General features: G+C 49.3%; 1 long non-coding RNA gene across 1 annotated transcript; it reads left to right on the top strand.

Annotated features, from left to right (window-relative positions):
• Window positions 1–12,822: 12,822 nt before the first annotated feature.
• On the top strand, window positions 12,823–14,523 carry LOC136569501 (uncharacterized). Its single transcript, XR_010785361.1, has 2 exons — window positions 12,823–13,681; window positions 13,765–14,523. It is a non-coding gene; the product is annotated as an uncharacterized lncRNA (long non-coding RNA).
• Window positions 14,524–14,964: the final 441 nt, after the last annotated feature.

Here is a 14,964-nt window from a genome sequence, read left to right as displayed (position 1 = left end):
ATTCTTGACCTGCTAAACTTAACAATCCTGCTCTGGCCTTAATCAGAATTTGTGCTATCATCACTAAAACTGTAAAAATAGTCTTTGGAAACCTGTAGGGAAGAAAAACAATTCTATTATCAACAAAGGATCTCTCTCAGAAGGGTCCTTTTGAAAAATGAGACCACAAAGTTGCATTTTTTTCTCCTAAAATTGCAAAAAAGAATGACTTTTCTGGAATAAGCGATGAGCTTGTTGTCTTTGGAGAGCCTCCATGACCTTGTCAAGGGCTGCCCAAGCTTCATGTGTTAGAGTTCTAGGAGAATTGATGATGCAGCTTCCTCTCAACAAATTAAAAAGTGGACCCAGTTCATTGTTGGTGATTCCCAAAACAGGTCTGACCCAATTGATTTCTCCTAGAAGCTGTTGTGAATCTTGCAGGGTGTTGACACTGGTCTGGAGCTGTATCTTCTGTGGTGTAATTGTTTTTTCAGTCATCTTCCATCCCAGATACTTCCAGGGTGGAACTTCTTGAATTTTGGTTGCAGAAATTTTAAGTCCAGCATTTTGGATTTCAGTAACAAGACTAGCACGAGTTTGCTCCATCTCTGTCTATATTGGAGCGGCAATGAGCAAATCATCCATGTAGTGTAGAATTATGGATCTTGGATACTTCTGTCGAACTGGAGACAAAACTTGTGTGACAAAATATTGGCAAATTGTCAGCGAATTCTTCATTTCTAGAGGCAATGTTTTCCAGTGGTATCTCTGCATGGGCTCTCTTTGATGACTGGAACTGAAAAGGCAAATCTTGGAGCATCATTGGGATGAAGTGGGATGTGGAAAAAACAATCCTTTAAATCAATGACAATGAGAGGCCAGTGTTTTGGGATCTTTGATAAAGAAGGAAGTCCAGGTTGAAGAGGTCCCTTGTCTTCCATCATTTCATTGATCTTCCTCAGGTCATGAAGCAACCTCCAGGAGTCCGATGTCTTCTTGTGGATGGCAAATACTTGTGACTTCCAGGGACTCTTTGTGGGTGTGATGTGACCTTGCTGTAATTGCTCCTTTACCAATCTTTTAAGGCCATTTAATTTTTTCTCTGTTAAGGGCCATGGATCAATCCATATAGGATGATCAGTTTTCCAGTTCACCTTTCAACTGGCAGGTTTTGACGTTTTTTCCATCACAGGCCCACTCCCCACTTCCAGTTTTGCTCCCCATTGGGACAAGACATCTCTCCCCCAGACAGTGAAAGGCTTCTGAACAACAAAAGGATGCACTGTTGCTGTCTTTCCTTCAGGACCTGTAATGTTAATCATGGATGCACTTTGCAAACATAGAGTAGCACCTCCAACCCCTGTGAGGGAACCTGCAGGAGCTACCAAATCCCAATCGCTGGGCCAAAACATGTGAGAAATTATGGTGGCATCCGCACCAGTATCCAGCATGCCTGTAATGTAAATTTTTTACCACAGTGAGTCAGGCAGCAAGTCAATTTTGCTCGGTTGTGGTCCAAACATTGCACCCAAGAAACCTCAGGACCTGAGGTTCCAAATGGCACAGACAGCATTGAATTCTCTGGAAAGTTGTTTTGCTTGGCTGTATTCGTGGGTAAAAAAAATGCAATAGCTATAGGAGGTTTTGGTGGAGTCACTATAGAAATATTAAATGCAATAGCCAAAATTATTAGCTCTTTGTTACAATTTATTGAAACAACAGCTGGAAGGACTGAAAGTCCAAAAATTTTGATGCTAGCTCTTCTTAGAATCAAAAGGTATTGTCTTTGTTGAAAAAAAACTGATAATTCCCGTAGAAATAATTTCATAACAGAAATTATTTAAAAGGTGTATCAGTTTTGAGGAGGCCATTTCAAACCTTTTACCTGAGGGTATTGAGCTGGGACCATTAGAGGGATGGTTGACTGAAGGATGAATGACTGAGGTACCAATGCCATTTGACTGGGTAATTGACTGTAAGGAGGTACCACTACTTGTGTCGAGGCGCCGTGGTAATCCGCGCTCTTTTTTGAGTCTAACAACAAAGCTTTGCCATCAATGTCAAATTGAGAATGACAGTACTTAGCAAGATGCTTCCCTTTCCCACACTGAGGGCAAATAGAAGGTTGAAACGGTTTGATTGTTGTTGTAGGACAATCCCCTTTCATGTGTCCTGCTTTACCACAAGCAAAGCAAGGAGACTTCATCAGAGTCCAACTGTACAGTACCAACAGATTTTTTTGAAAATGTTTGTTTGTGCTTCAAGGGCCTTTTCAAGCTTTTCCATTTTTTGTCCCCAATTTTCTCCCAAAGCCTTTCCCAAATTATCTCCCAATGTTTTTCCTACCTTTTCTTGAGATTCTGCAATCTGCTTTCCAAAAGCATTGACTTGCACAGTGGCAAGATGTTGTGGAGAGGTGAGCATACTGCAGGCTGTTAGCATCTGTGTTACACTTGGAGGCTGATCAGGTAAAGTTATAATAATTTTTTTACATTCTTCCTATAAGATCTTTGATCTCATGGTGAGAAAGAGTTTTGTATTGTGGATTTACATCATTACAACCATATCTTACTGGTAAGGCAAGGAGTTGTTTATTTGAATCCAAATTTTTTTCTAAATTTTGAATAACAATAGACCAATTAGGTAGTTGCAATAGAAGGTTTACTGTCTATTTAGACTGTGTTTGTTTTTCCCTTTTATCACTCCTGTATGTGATCCAGAAGAACAGGTAGTGTTGTCACAGCAATCAGCTGTCCCAGGAACCCTGCCAAGAAGCTCCAAGTTCCTGGCAGTAGTGTCACTGCAGCAACAAACTTTCCCGGGAGCCTTGCCAGGAAGAGCTGGGAAGGAGAGCTCCAAGTTCTTGGTGACAGGAAGAAAGCCAGAGCCTGCTAACTCACGTCTGGATTCACTAAATTGGATCTTTTTAGATGCATACAAATCAGGCTGCTCTCCAGCTGCAGATCCTGAATTTGTATTTGTGATGCTTTCCAGTGGACTGTGACAGGTTCCACATGGTATCCCCGCCTGCAGGGATACAGCTGGAAAACTCTCAGGTCCAAGCAGCAATCTCAGCATGTTTCCTCCCCCCCGCCTCCAGCAGCAAATGAGACAGGCTTCAAGGCTTCTAAACAAACTGTCTGTGTCTCCACAGCAACTTTCCTGAGCTCTCCCACCTGCACTCCCATCCACCTCTCTGCGCAGAGCCATCCCTGCTCTGCTCAAGCCCTGGCTGCTGCCCACTGCCTGCTTCTCCGCAGGCAGAGCCAAATCCAAAGCCCCCCCAGCTGCTGTAACTGGAGGCTGGGGAACCAAAAGTGGTGAAAATCCCAGAAGAGTCTTGGCAGAGGAATCTCTATGAAAAGAGTCCTCGGAGCTGCAAAACGAACTGCCCGCCTGAGCCCAATCCGAGGAAGTGACTTCCTGGGAAAGAGTGGCAGAGGTGACCCTGCAGACCCTCGGCCAGGCAGAGCAGATCCAGAGTCCCCCTTGGCTGACCCCGCTTGCAGAACTTCAGAACAAGATCCGGCCGCATCTTGTTTGGAAGAGGAGCAGGGCACAGAAAGAGCAGTCCCTGTTTTGCAAAGCTGCCCCAAATTCTCATCTCCCAGACCCATTCGATTCCCAGCATCCCACAACAAGTCCCCTGACCCCCCAAACTCTTGGAATGCATCAAAAATTCCAAACATTTTTCTGGGAATTCTGGGGGTGGATGATTTCACGGAGGAATTGGGAGGATGCCTGGTCACAGCATTAGTGACTCAGAGAATCCTGGAAAAAGCAGAGGACACAACTGAAGCTGGAAGCTGATCTGATTCCCCTTTTCGGGACTTCGGGGTGCTGTCCACACTGCCTGGGGAAATCCTGGACACACCAGGCGAAGGGAAGGAACCCTGAACAAAACCCGAGATCCCCCCAGAGGAGGATGAATGCCCAGCAGCACTCAGAATTAAAGTCTCAGAACCAGGTGCTCTGTTTTGTTTTCGAGAAAATCTCTGTTACAATCATTCTGTTCAAAGCTCTCCATTAAAGCCCTGGAGACAGGCATTAGTTTGACCAAAGTCTCTTCCTTTTTGACAGAGACTAGATTGTATATTTTACACTTTATCTGGTCCCAGAAATCAAAGGTAAAAGCAGATGTCAAGTCTGTATTTTGAGTATTCACTTTTACCCGGATTTATAAGTCTTTTAGTACATGCTTTGAGATGTCTGAATGTCCTTTACCCTGTAAAATTGTCTCAAGCCAGTAAAAGACATCCCATTCTGCTTTAGAGAGATGTTTTCCCATCTTGTTGCCCAGGAGCCCCTAGAGTTGCTACTAATTACTGACAGGGGTATCAGCTACAGACAGCGAAGGGGACGATCCATTCCTCCTTTTAACAGCCTGGGCCTCCAGTAATGGCACTGTCCATGGTCTTCTTTTTATTTTTATGTTCCTCTAGGCTAGAAATCCTCCTCACTGAGGAGCAGCTTTCCCAAAACCCTCTCATTTTAAGGATTTCCACAATATAATACGTATTAAAATAAAAATATGTATTTTAATATATGTATTGTAATAAATAGAATATATAAAATGTATCCTTGATCTTTTTCTAAGCCAGCAGGCCTTTGCAGCGAGTTCTGCCCCAGCGTGTGGCTCTGCTGCCAACCCAAATCTGTGCTTCCCTTGCCCAGCCTGAGTGCAGGTGGGGCATGTGCTGGGCATGCCTGGAGATGTGCATGGGCAAAATTCTCAGGCATTTACATCTGCTTTGGCTTTGGGTAGCACAAATTACAACACATCCATCTCAGTTGACAAATGGCATTTCTTACAAATTGCTCCACCAGCGCTGACAACACAGAAGTATACAGATCTCTGTTAAAGTTAAAAAAGAAATTTAATAATTGTCACACCACACTATTTAAAAACATACAAATAACAAATAACAACTTCCATTAACAAAAACTAATTTATTGCAAACCTCTACAAACACTCACTATACACAGAGATCAAGGGAAAATTAACAACTGAATTTATTGCGTATTGTGACAAACATACAACATATAGAAATACAAAAATATCAGTATTTCCCTGTAATATCAAGAAATCAACAAATAGAATTCCACCACTATACAACTCCATACACATTTAAATAGAACTGAATACATAAATAACCTCTACAATATACAGACGTGAATACAGAATAAATGTTACCTATTACATTCAAGAAAGAGATACATACAACAAACCAATCTATAAATAGACAAACAGCACTACCAATCTAAATATCTGTACAACTGCATCGATAAAAATATACAGCTATACATCTTGATATTTATGTAAATATAGTATATATAGAAATAGATCAATATACATCTAAAAAAATATAAAAATACATATATACCAAAACGAATACCAATATAATTATTTTAAAAGACATATATTGAAAACTACATCAATACAAATAGATACCTACACAACCATATACATACAGAAATCTAAAAACAGATATTAAAATACACATAAAGGACTAGATACATATACAAACAAATATGTGACTGAAAACCTGTATGTATGCAGGTATCTATACAATACATATATATACATAGTGGATTCATAAATCTAATACCATATGTACAGAAATATGCCTGTACAAATAGCAGGCTACATATGTACATATCCATATAATAATCCCTGTCCACGTGCAAGTCCGTGTATCTTTAAACAGCACTCGAAGCAGAGGGATCCCAGCTGCCCCATCTTCAAAGCCTCTCCCTCGGTCTCCTCCTCCCGTGCAGAGCAGCTCTCCTGGACAGCGACAGCAGACGGGACATCTGGCAAGCAAAGGGAACACTGAGTGAGTATGGGCACGTTTCCCTTGGCAGCAGCTGCACTTCCATCAGGGAAGAGGAAATGTCAGAGCCTCCCCAGGAGAGTCATAAAGAAAAAGCAGTCGAGTGGACCAGGCTGTGGTGAGCTGTTCACTTCCTTCAGGCATCCCAGTTGCTCTGAGGGAACTCCCTCATGTCACGTTATTGAACCACCTCTGCACTTACCAAGATGGTGGTCCCCAAATCACTCAGTATTTATGTCTCCAGCTGCTTGCACCAATGACAGGGAATGTCCTCTAACAGTGCTGGGGCACAAAGTTACCTTCCACAGGTGATCTGACAGGGCCTTGTTCTTCCTGTGCTGCCTGTCTTTCTTCTTATCTTCCACTTGGAATTTTTACAGGATTTCTTTTTCTTTTCTCTTGATCAGTGCTAAAATGCATGCTTCTCTCCCAAGTTTCAGTTTGTTCAGTGATCCTGTCAAACCTTTTCTCAGAAGCTTCTCTCATGGAATTGAGTGTTCAGCAATTTTGGTGATTTTCTGTAAGATTTATGCAAGTCTCCTGTTCATTGGGCACCATTTAGGAAGATACAAAAGAGAAAAAGGATGTTTCTATATGTCAGTTCACTAGTGGATTATTCATGGATAGAGGGAGCAAATGGCTGAATTATACATCTACTCCTAACCTGAAAGTTCGACAGGTAACTTGGAGAGAAATTAAAGCCAGATCTCTCCTTCTACCAGCCTACATTCAAATGTAAAGTAAATAGAGCAGGGTGAGAATGTCTACCCTACCTGTATTTCAAAGCCACCACTTGGCTCAGCCTCCTTTCCTTAGACCTACAACTTTTTTCCCTGTGCCTCCTCTTTAGAAAGGCATATTCCAGAACTTAGCAAAACAGCAGGGGTGATGAATGGATTGAGAGCAGCCCTCTGGAGAAGGACTGGGAGAGATTCTTGAGAAGGAAACATTGGATATGAGCTGGCATTGTGTGCTGGCAGCCCTGAAACCCCTCTGTACCTGTGTTTAAAGAGGGATGTCCCACAAGCCAAGGGAGGGAATTCTGTCCCTCTGCTCGAGTGAGAGCCAGGAGCAGGACGCCCATGGCTGTTGTGGATGTCCCATCATTGGTAGTGTTGAGGTTCAGGTTGGGTGAGGGACTGAGGAACCTGGTCTAGTGGAAAGTGTCCCTGACCATGGCAGAGGGCTTGGACTACATGATCTCTAAAGGTCCCTTCCTGTTGTGGTTTGTGTTTGGTTTGTTCCGTTCTCCCCTCTCCTAGCTTGGCAAGTTGGTCTGGCTCAAACCCCCAGTTATGTCAGTCACGGTTTTCCCCTCCTCATTTTCCCTCATTATCCCTTATTTGTCCTTGTATCCCCTCCCCAGGCCTTCTGCCAGTCACCGGCACCCCACCCCAAGTTCCAGAATCTTCCAGCTAGGGTGTCGAGTGATTGGCTGGTAGGCCTGGGCTCCTCCCCTGACCTATCCCCATTGATCCACACCACCCATCAGTCTTCAATGTATGCAAATTTTCGTTCTGTGATTGGTTTCTTGTGTACCCACCCCTTCCCTGTAAAACCCGGTCCCTGGAGGGGCTTGGGGCTCCTCCTCCGCTCGCCACCTTTGGGTGGCCACCCTGCACTTCCCCTACCCTGGATTAAACCAAGTTAATTCACCCAGCAGAGGAGGGCCGTCTCTTTTCTTCACTCCTGCGGCGTGGTTGCTTTAATATCGGTGACTGTTTCCTCTCGCCCCACCCACGGTCGGCACATGCCTCTGGCTTCGCGCCAGGGGAGTGCCGGTGTAACTGAAGGTGGCTGGACTCTCTAAATCCCTTCAGCCGGGCCCCCCTTAAAAACAGCCACAGCTTCAGTTGCTGGCGCCCAACGTGGGGCCCCTCTGCATCGATTGCCTGCTCCTGGTCGGCCGGATTCGGGACCAGTAGAGCCTGGACTTACAAACTTCGCAAGGACCCTACGGATTTTGGACTCCGTCCTTTGGACGCAGCAGCACCCCGAGGTGAGCAGGCCCTCTGAGGCAGCGCTCCCCGGGGACCGGACGGGACCTTGAGCACCCCGAGCCGTCCGGCTGCAGGACCCGCTTCGCCGCGCTTTCCTTTGATCGCCCACCGGACACGTGAGTGTTTCGCCGCTCTCCCTGTCGTCCTCCCCAGTCCCCAGGGTGTTCTGCCGCCCTCCCTTGATTTTACAGGCAGGGGCCGGTGGGTGGTCACCTTTTAGTTTTCGTTTTTCCTTTTGCGTGGCAGATTGGGCTCGAAGTTCATGGCAGTAGACATCTGACTTCGTGGGAAGTCTTTTAGAGCCATGGGTGCTAGGCTGTCTACTGCCCAAAAGAGACTCAAAACCCAAGTTGAGGGAATCCTTGTTGGGGGGGGAATTGTTTTTGAAAAACCTGTTGTTGAAAAATTAATAAAATGGGTCTCTTCTGAGTTCCCGGAGGTTTCGCCTGACCTGATCAAAAATCCTGCCTTTTGGCGGAGGGTCAAAACTCGACTCTCGGAGTTGATCAGGCCAGGCGACGCTTCCCTCATACAATTGGCCAGGCTTGTTGCCCAAATTAGAAAAATATTAAAAGAAGAAGGGAGCTCAGAACAGGCCACAGTTCGAGTTAAACGTTGCCCCAGTTCGGTTTCGCACCCCAGTTCAGTTTCCTCACCCTCTGTCCCGAATACCCCTTCCCGTACGCCCAAACTTAAAACCGGGATTCTGAAGGGGGCACCCTGCCAGACCAGCCAGGCGCAGGGCGTTCCATCATCCCCTGGCCCTCTCCAGAATACCCGGTCCCCCCGCCCCGAGAGTTCTGGCCAAACTCTCGGGGGCTCCTCGACTTGTCCTGCCTCCCCTGCTCCTGTCCCCAAACCCCAGAGTTATGTACCCCAGTTCGTTGAATCCCCAGTTTGCCCCGGGTCGCCTCTGGTTTCACAAGATGGCCGCGGCACGGCCCAAAATGGAGGCGACCGCATGGTCGAGATGGCGGGAAAACCCCCATCCTCATCCCAGAATCCTTTTCTTCCAAGTTCCAACCCCTTCCTGCCTCTCAGCCACTCCCCTTTCCCCGCCCCTTCCCTCCCGACCTCCCCCCAGCTCCACCCTCTATCTGACCCCTCCCATCTCGTTTCCCCTCCTCCCTTTCCCATGATAGCTCCTCCCATCGTTCCTCCCACAATCCCGCCCCTTTCCCCGCCCACCGCTTGCCACTGTGCCCCGCCTCCTGCTCCCGCCTCCGGGGACGGCCCCTCGTCATCGGGCCACCCAGTCTCCTGCCACGCCCCCTCCTCCCCTTCTTCCGGTTCCCACGCCCCTCCCTCCGGTTCCCACGGTTCGGGGTCGAGGGGGGGGGGGGGGGCCAAGGGCCGGGAACCGGAGCCGGCCGTAGTACCATCGGCGGCTCCGGTTGTTTACCAGCCAGAAGCGGGTGGGGGAGTGCGTCGCCAATGGGTCCCATTGAGTCATTCACAAATTAAGGAACTGGTCAAAGCCCAAAAGGAGTACGGCCGGGAGAGTGAATACTTCCGGGGAGTGTTGGAAGCAACACTCTCCGAAGCAGAGATCACCCCCTTCGATGTCCGGCGGCTTTTCACTTGCCTGCTGAATCCATCCGAGCGGGTAATGTGGGAAGCCGCCTGGAGGAGGGGGGTGACTGAAGCCCTCCGGAGCCTGTGGAGTCAACCCCAATCGGGAGTTGATTTCACAGGTCGCCCTTTGGCCATCGACCAGCTCCTGGGGACCGGGGACTGGGAAGATGGGCACTCCCAGGCGAGTACCCTTCCCCAGGAGGCTCTTAAAGCGTCGGCAGCTGCCGCAGAAAAAGCCTTTTTGTTGCTGCCGGGGGGTGCGCCCCCAACTGCCTTTTCTAGAATCTTTCAGGGTCCAGACGAGGCCTTCCTTGACTTCGTGGAGAAGTTGAGGAAGGCCGTTGAACATCAGGTGTCGGACGAAGGAGCTAGAAGCACCATCTTGCGGGAGGTGGCGTCCTCAAATGCCAACCAGGCATGCAGGGATGCCATCCTCAGCCTGCCCCTCCACCCGGCACCGCAGATGGCTGATATGTTGGAAGTGTGCGCGCGCAAGGTCCCGCTATTGACCACCAGGGACAGCGAAAAGAGGAGGACTCAACCTCCCCGGGTCGCCGCGGCAGAAGAGCCCTCCACCGAGCAGGGTGTTGCAACAGCTGTTTCGTCGAAGTCCTCCGCACCCTGCCATTTGTGTGGGAGGACTGGACATTGGATGCCAGACTGCCCCCTACGGGCAGAATTTTACAAATTCAAAAGGGAGCAGGGACAGTTGGGGACCAACCCCCCAAAAAACTGAAATCGGAGCGCAGTGCCCCCCTGCGCGCTGACAAAAATCAGGCGGGCCATTTATCATCATCGCGTAGGGGGAAGGGAGATCAGGGACCGCCGCCAACTAAATGTGACCAATACTTACCGGACTTGACTTCTGTTTTACCAATTCAAACAAGACCTGTGCTAACGACCGCTTCTGCTTTTGCACCCTATAGGTTGCGGCTCTCGGAGGCTCTCCACCTGAGGACCTCCGACTTTCAACTCGTTGCTGTCGACCCGGAGTGCCCAGGTAACTGGGGACGGATTCACTGCAAGTATGTTGTGGTCGGTGACACTAAGCACACACCACCGACGGTGAACATTATCCCGGGCCTCTTACCATCGGACCCGGGGGTGTTCGCCGTCGGCCTGCACTGTGTCCAGCCCCCCATCTTTTTGCCTAAGGGGCAGATTGTAGCTCAGGCAATCCCAGTGCCTGAAATAACCTGGGAATTACACCAAACACCAGGAGACACAACGCCAACTATCGCTTGGGCCCAGGTTTTGGGGCATGAAAGACCTCGCCTCGACTGCTATATTACAAAAGGGGGGGGAAGGCAAACAGCTAAAAGGCCTGTTGGACACTGGGGCAGATGTCACGGTCATTCCTTCTCGGGAGTGGCCGTCGCATTGGGAGTTGCAAACCGCGCCTGGACACGTCCGTGGTGTTGGGGGTTTACAATTGGCAAGACAATCTAAAAGCATCGTGCAAATCACGGGGCCGGATGGGCAATTGGCTTCTATACGCCCATTCGTTTTAGATTATACGGAGCCCCTGTGGGGGAGAGACCTCCTAGCCCAGTGGGGAGCCCAAATTGACCTTCCAGCGGCTCCCCAGGTTTTTCGGGCGGCGGCCACTGATGAGCGCCCTACCTGGAAGCTCAATTGGAAATCAGATAAGCCTGTCCAGGTAGTGCAGTGGCTGCTCAACAAACAGAAATTGGCGGCGCTCAAGGGGCTCGTCGAGGAGCAGCTACTTAAGGGCAATATCGTGGAGACCACGTCACCGTGGAATTCTCCCGTGTTTGTCATCAAAAAGCCCAATAAGGACAAGTGGCGGCTTCTCCACGACCTCCGCCAGATCAACAACATTATAGAAGATATGGGGCCTCTCCAACCAGGGATGCCCTCCCCAACGATGCTCCCACAAAATTGGGAATTGGCTGTGATTGATATAAAGGATTGCTTTTTTCAAATTCCCCTCCACCCAGACGATGCCCCGCGTTTTGCGTTCACGGTTCCTTCCATCAACCGTGAGTCCCCAAGCAAGCGCTACCATTGGCGGGTTCTCCCGCAAGGCATGAAGTGCAGCCCAGTGATCTGCCAATGGTATGTCGCTTCCTTGCTGTCCCCAATACGTGCAGTGGTAAACGACGCCATCATTTACCATTACATGGATGACATCCTGGTGTGTGCCCCGACCGCTGACATACTTGGCCACGCCCTTGACCTGACAGTCGATGCGCTGGTTGCTGCAGGGTTCGAGCTCCAGCAGGAAAAAATTCAAAGGGTGCCGCCTTGGAAGTATCTGGGTCTGGAGATTACTAAAAGGACCATTGTTCCTCAGAAATTGGCTATCATAACAACTATTAAAACCTTGGCGGATGTCCACCAGCTGTGTGGATCTTTGAATTGGGTAAGACCTTGGCTGGGCATACCAACAGAAGACCTGGCCCCCCTTTTCAATTTATTGAAAGGGGGAGAGGAGCTAAGTTCTCCCAGGACCCTTACCCCAGAGGCAAGGGTTGCACTGGAGAAAATCCAGAGACTCATTTCGGCTAGGCAGGCCCACCGTTGTCATCCGGGCCTGCCATTTAAATTCATTATTTGCGGCAAACTACAACACCTCCACGGGGTGATTTTTCAGTGGGACAACACCGTTAAAGGCAGGGACCGAGGCTCGAGTGACCCCCTCTTAATCATAGAGTGGGTGTTCCTCAGCCACCATCGGTCCAAGAGAATGACACAGCCCGCTGAACTGGTGGCAGAGTTGATCCGGAAAGCTAGGCTGAGGATCAGAGAGCTGGCAGGCGTTGATCTTGCGTGCATACACATTCCTCTTAAATTAAATTCGGGCCACCTAAAACAAAAGGTAATTGACAGCCTCCTGCAAACGAATACATCTTTGCAGTTCGCTCTGGACAGCTACCCCGGCCAAATTAGTGTTGATCGGCCGGCCCACAAATTATTCAATCAGGAATTTGTGTTATCTACGAAATCGATCCAGAGTAGAACCCCTCTAAAGGCAATGACCATTTTTACTGACGTGTCCGGAAGATCCCACAAGTCAGTCATGACTTGGAGGAATCCCCAAACTCGGGAGTGGGAGTCCGATGTCACCGAGGTTGAAGGTTCACCTCAAATTGCCGAGTTGGACGCAGTCGTCAGAGCCTTTGAGAGGTTCCCTGGACCTTTCAATTTGGTAACAGATTCGGCTTATGTAGCGGGAGTAGTATCCAGAGCTGAAAATGCTGTGTTGCAGGAGGTGTCAAACCCGACACTGTATAACTTGCTCTCCAAATTAGTTCAATTGGTCTCCCACCGAGAGCAACCCTTTTATGTCATGCACGTCAGATCACACACCGATTTGCCGGGGTTCATAGCGGAGGGCAACCGGCGTGCCGATGCCCTTGCTGCCCCTGTTCAAGCGGCCCCGCTCCCTGATATCTTCAGTCAAGCCAAGATCAGCCACCAGTTGTTCCCTCAGAATGCGCCTGGCCTGGTTCAGCAGTTCCATCTGACGCGCGAACAGGCCAAGGCCATTGTGGCTACATGTCCTCACTGCCAGTCCCACCAGCTCCCTTCTGTTCCTCTCGGAGCTAACCCCCGTGGTTTGTCCAGCTGCGAGGTGTGGCAGATGGACGTAACCCATTATCCATCATTCGGCCGCTTTAAGTTTGTACATGTCTCTGTGGACACTTTCTCTAGTGCTGTCTTTGCCTCTGCCCACACAGGTGAGAGGGCCGCGGATTGCAGGAAGCATATGCTTCAGGCATTCGCGGTCCTGGGCATCCCTAAGGTAATCAAAACAGATAACGGCCCAGCTTACAAATCCAAGGAACTGCGGAGCTTCCTACAGCAATGGGGAATAGAACACAAGACCGGCATCCCCTATTCCCCGACAGGCCAAGCCGTGGTGGAGAGGACCCACCAGAGCCTTAAAAGGGTTTTGGAGCAACAGCATTCGGCAGTGAAGGTGGAGTCCCCTCACATCCGTCTCGCACGGGCGTTGTATACTATCAACTTTCTAAATTGCTCCTTTGAAAATCTCAACCCGCCCATAGTGCGACACTTCGGGAAGCACGAGGAGCTGCGACCTAGGGCCAGGCCCCCGGTCCTCATTAAGGATCCGGAGACCTGGAAAACGGAAGGGCCATTTGATCTCATGACCTGGGGTAGGGGATACGCTTGCGTGTCCACTCCCTCAGGTCCGAGATGGATTCCATCAAAGTGGGTCAAGCCCTTCCGCCCTAAGCGGGGTGCAAAACCAGAACCGGTCCCACAGGTAGCAGAGGCGTGTTGGTGGCGGAAACGGAGGAACTGGTGGGTGAGCCACCATTGACCACGGTCCTGACCCCCCCCTCTCGAGCCAGACCTTCTTAATTTATATTTCTGTTTCTTTTTAGTTGATCTCCCGCCTGCATGGACCCGATGCCATAGTTCGGTCCGTCTCATATTCTGTTTTAGTTATATTCGTAATTGTCATCGCCTGCTCCCTATTGTGGGGATTGGTTAAGAGACTTCTGCTGAATGCCTCAGCGGCCAACATAAACCATCTGGAGCTTTCAGATGTCGAGGAGGACCCTGCCTCGACTTCAGACTCTGAAAGCGTGAGTGGTGGAAGCCTGGACTTTAAAACAGCACAAGAGACAACTGCCGCCTGATTATAAGGGACTGTTTGTTTTCTCCCTTCCTTTTCTTTTTAAAACAAAAAAGGGGGAGATGTTGTGGTTTGTGTTTGGTTTGTTCCGTTCTCCCCTCTCCTAGCTTGGCAAGTTGGTCTGGCTCAAACCCCCAGTTATGTCAGTCACGGTTTTCCCCTCCTCATTTTCCCTCATTATCCCTTATTTGTCCTTGTATCCCCTCCCCAGGCCTTCTGCCAGTCACCGGCACCCCACCCCAAGTTCCAGAATCTTCCAGCTAGGGTGTCGAGTGATTGGCTGGTAGGCCTGGGCTCCTCCCCTGACCTATCCCCATTGATCCACACCACCCATCAGTCTTCAATGTATGCAAATTTTCGTTCTGTGATTGGTTTCTTGTGTACCCACCCCTTCCCTGTAAAACCCGGTCCCCGGAGGGGCTCGGGGCTCCTCCTCCGCTCGCCACCTTTGGGTGGCCACCCTGCACTTCCCCTACCCTGGATTAAACCAAGTTAATTCACCCAGCAGAGGAGGGCCGTCTCTTTTCTTCACTCCTGCGGCGTGGTTGCTTTAATATCGGTGACTGTTTCCTCTCGCCCCACCCACGGTCGGCACATGCCTCTGGCTTCGCGCCAGGGGAGTGCCGGTGTAACTGAAGGTGGCTGGACTCTCTAAATCCCTTCAGCCGGGCCCCCCTTAAAAACAGCCACAGCTTCACCTTCCGTCCCCACCCTTTCTATCATTTCATCATTTCAGAGCACATGGGACAGGAGAGAAAAAGAAATTAAATATGACCATGGCAGTGAGTTAATGGGGGATGTTCTGGGGCACTGATGTGCAAGGAACTCAAGATGAAATTAGCACCTTGGCCAAGAGTCCTCTTAAAGCATGAAATGCAAACCTGGACTATCTGAAGCCTTAGTTACCCCAGGAAAAAGGGAATATCTTGGTACTCTGAAATTTCAT

The sequence above is a fragment of the Molothrus aeneus genome (genome assembly GCF_037042795.1).
Source record: "Molothrus aeneus isolate 106 chromosome Z unlocalized genomic scaffold, BPBGC_Maene_1.0 scaffold_33, whole genome shotgun sequence".
NCBI lineage: Eukaryota > Metazoa > Chordata > Aves > Passeriformes > Icteridae > Molothrus > Molothrus aeneus.
The sequence above is the reverse complement of the archived record's forward strand: the minus strand, read 5'-3'. Positions and strand labels throughout refer to the sequence as shown.